Raw genomic sequence first — 3,966 nt, forward strand, 5'->3', positions numbered from 1 at the left:
CCACGTTGAGTATGGAATTATTTAAGAAGCCTATGATAGTATTATTAACAGGAATAACACTATACATATTTAACATAAAGATGATAATGCTAATACAATAATACAATAAAATAATAAAAATTTAAAGCACCAGTGGGGACAGATGCGTGCTACGCCAGCTGTGGGCTGCCAGCTTCACCTGGTGCGTGGACATGTCCTGCACTTGGGGCGTGGCCGCCGTGAACATGTTCCACAGCCGCGAAGTCCTGGCTGTGTAGGTACGCTGGTGTTGGCTAGAGCGAGATCGAGGCACCTTCACTAGCTCGTCGCTACTGGCCGCAGCTCTGGTGCACCTCTGCACTGTGTGTGGCAGCAGCCTCAGGGAGTCAAGGTGAGGGACCCTCTGCACCTGAGTTTTGTGGCACACCACTAGCGCCGACACGTCCCGGCGATGCTCCAGTGACGTTACTGGTGGTTGGTGCTGTTGGTCCTCATGGGTGGCCACCAGACGCAGAGCTCGCCGCTGCACAGCATCCAGTCTCTGCGTGTGGGTGGGGGCACTCGACATCCAGGACAGGGCACCGTACTCCATACATGGGCGTATCTGTGCCCTGTATAGCGTGAGGATGCCCCGTGGGTCGAGGGTGTTCGCCATCCTGCGCAGGGCAGAGACTCGGAGAGAGGTCTGGCGGGCGACGACACCGATGTGGTGATCGAAGCGTAGGCCGCGGTCCACAGACACGCCCAGGATCTTGATATAATCCTGAAGTGGCAGGCTCTTGCCTCCAAAACGCAGCTGTCCTGAGACTGCGTGTGAGGCACCTGGGGACCGCGAGATGACCATCGCCTGCGTCTTCTCAGGAGCAAAGTTTACCTGCCACATCTTTCCCCACTGCTCCACCAGTCCGAGCTGCCTGTTCAGCTCAGTGACGGCACGCTGACTGTCGAGGCGGCAGTAGGAGCGGGAGAGTGTGCAGTCGTCGGCGTATGCTGCCACAGATGACAGCTGCCGGAGGAGGTCGTCGATGTATATGTTCCATAGGACTGGGCCCAAGACAGAGCCTTGTGGAACTGAGGCCCGGACAGGTGAAGGCCTTGATGACTGCCCGTTGACTACTACCTGAAGGGTCCTACCCTGGAGGTAATCTTCGAGCAGCATTAGCAGGTCACCTTGGACACCCTTGGCGCGAAGCTTTTCAATGAGCCCCGCGTGCCAGACCCTGTCAAAAGCCCCAGCAATGTCCAGGGCCACCACAAGGGTGTCCAGGCCTTCTTCCAGGGCGTCTTGCCAGTCCTTGGAGATGATGAGGAGGAGGTCTGCGGTGGATCTGCCAGGCCTGAAGCCAAACTGCCTGTCTGAGAGGAGGTGGTTCTCGCTCAGGTGTTGGTAGATGGCAGCAGCCACTATTTTCTCCAGCAACTTGCCCATCACTGAGAGCAGGGAGATGGGTCTGTAGTTGTTGGGCTCAGACCTTGAGTTTCTTTTATGGACCGGTACCACACGCGCTTCCTTCCATACTGAGGGCCACTTCTTCTCCCTCAGGCAAGATGTGAAGACGGTGGTGAGAGGAGCTGACAGCTCTCTAGCGCAGTGCTTGAGGAGCCGTGGGCTGACGTCATCCGGGCCTGTGGCTTTACCCACATCCACCGCACCAAGTAGCCGCTCAACCTGCTCTGCCGTCACCAAGACAGTGGTGACAGTGCAGTCAGTTTCCGGGGCCAGCTGTGGTACAGGTCGTGCCGAGTCGTCAACCTTCATCTTGTTGGCGAAAAACTCGGCGAGGAGTGTGGCCTCTCTCTCTCTCTCTCTCTCTCTCTCTCTCTCTCTCTCTCTCTCTCTCTCTCTCTCTCCAAGGTCTCTTTTCTCTCGCCTTTCCCTCCCTCCCTCCCTCCCTCCATCCCCCCAACCTCACACACTCTCTATCTCTCTCTCTCTCTCTCTCTCTCTCTCTCTCACGGCGAAATTTATAGATAATAGTTTCCCACTTAACAAAAGGAACTGAGAGAGAGAGAGAGAGAGAGAGAGAGAGAGAGAGAGAGAGAGAGAGAGAGAGAGAGAGAGAGAGAGAGAGAGAGAGAGAGAGAGAGAGAATCAGTATAGTCAAACAAGAAAAAAATATGAAAATTAAAGTGTATTAAGGTTTATGCTGAGAGAGAGAGAGAGAGAGAGAGAGAGAGAGAGAGAGAGAGAGAGAGAGAGAGAGAGAGAGAGAGAGAGAGAGAGAGAGAGAGAGAGAGAGAGAGAGAGAGAAATTAAAATGTTACCTACCATTCTACATAACATCTCTCTCTCTCTCTCTCTCTCTCTCTCTCTCTCTCTCTCTCTCTCTCTCTCTCTCTCTCTCTCTCTCTCTCTCTGAAGTTGAAATAGAGAGAAAAAAAGAAACTGAATGAAAAAGAATAAATAAAGAGATTTGGGAAGAGAAGGAAGAAGGAGAGGAGGTGGAGGAGGAGGAGGAGGAGGAGGAGGAGGAGGAGGAGGAGGAGAAGGAGGAGGAGGAGGAGGAGGAGGCTGCAAGTCAAGATAAGGAAAGAAGATGCAAGAAAGAAGAAGAAGAAGAAGAAGAAGAAGAAGAAGAAGAAGAAGAAGAAGAAGAAGAAGAAGAAGAAGAGAAGGAGAAACAAGAGGAGGAGGAGGAGGAGGAAAAGAAGGGAGAGAAAAAAGAAAGGAAGAACTCTCTCTCTCTCTCTCTCTCTCTCTCTCTCTCTCTCTCTCTCTCTCTCTCTCTCTCTCTCTCTCTCTCTCTCTCTCTCTCTCTCTCTCTCTCTCGGTGCATGGAGGATGGAGGGAATTCTTGCCCTCCTCCTCTTCCTCCTTCTCTTCATCTTTCCTCCTCCTCCTCCACCCACACTTTACTCTCTCTCTCTCTCTCTCTCTCTCTCTCTCTCTCTCTCTCTCTCTCTCTCTCTCTCTCTCTCTCTCTCTCTCTCTCTCTCTCTCTCTCTCTCTTTACAAGGCTTTACAAGGAGGAGGAGGAGGAGGAGGAGGAGGAGGAGGAGGAGGAGGAGGAAAGAATAACTAGAGTCCTCCTCCTCCTCCATTTTTCCGCATAGCATCACCTGATAGTATGTTAACCTCTCTCTCTCTCTCTCTCTCTCTCTCTCTCTCTCTCTCTCTCTCTCTCTCTCTCTCTCTCTCTCTCTCTCTCTCTCTCTCTCTCTCTCTCTCTCTCTCTCTCTCTCTCTCTCTCTCTCATTCCAAACATTATCTCAAACTCTCCCTCACTTCCGAATTCTCTCTCTCTCTCTCTCTCTCTCTCTCTCTCTCTCTCTCTCTCTCTCTCTCTCTCTCTCTCTCTCTCTCTCTCTCTCTCTCTCTCTCTCTCTCTCTCTCTCTCTCTCTCTCTCTCTCTCTCTCTCTCTCTCTCTCTCTCTCTCTCTCTCTCTCTGCGCCATATATGGGAAATGGCCCATTATTATTGTACTAGCAATTGAGAGAGAGAGAGAGAGAGAGAGAGAGAGAGAGAGAGAGAGAGAGAGAGAGAGAGAGAGAGAGAGAGAGATGGGAGGTTTGTTTTATAATAATCAGTTAGCAATAATTCTCTCTCTCTCTCTCTCTCTCTCTCTCTCTCTCTCTCTCTCTCTCTCTCATTCCAAACATTATCTCAAACTCTCCCCCACTTCCGAATTCTCTCTCTCTCTCTCTCTCTCTCTCTCTCTCTCTCTCTCTCTCTCTCTCTCTCTCTCTCTCTCTCTCTCTCTCTCTCTCTCTCTCTCTCTGGTTCTCCCACACGTAATATGGTAATACAAGTAAGTGGATCAGCAGATACCCTATTTATAAACCAAAAGGTCTCCTGGTATATTCTCTCTCTCTCTCTCTCTCTCTCTCTCTCTCTCTCTCTCTCTCTCTCTCTCTCTCTCTCTCTCTCTCTCTCTCTGGGTAATTCCTGTGGCCTTTCTGTTAACGCGGTCCTTTCCCTGTATATAATTGCAAAGCCTCTATTGCTGTATATTTTGTGCGTTCAGAAACATTATTGCTATTCTGTT

The sequence above is a fragment of the Scylla paramamosain genome, unplaced genomic scaffold (genome assembly GCF_035594125.1).
Source record: "Scylla paramamosain isolate STU-SP2022 unplaced genomic scaffold, ASM3559412v1 Contig27, whole genome shotgun sequence".
In the NCBI taxonomy this organism is placed as follows: domain Eukaryota; kingdom Metazoa; phylum Arthropoda; class Malacostraca; order Decapoda; family Portunidae; genus Scylla; species Scylla paramamosain.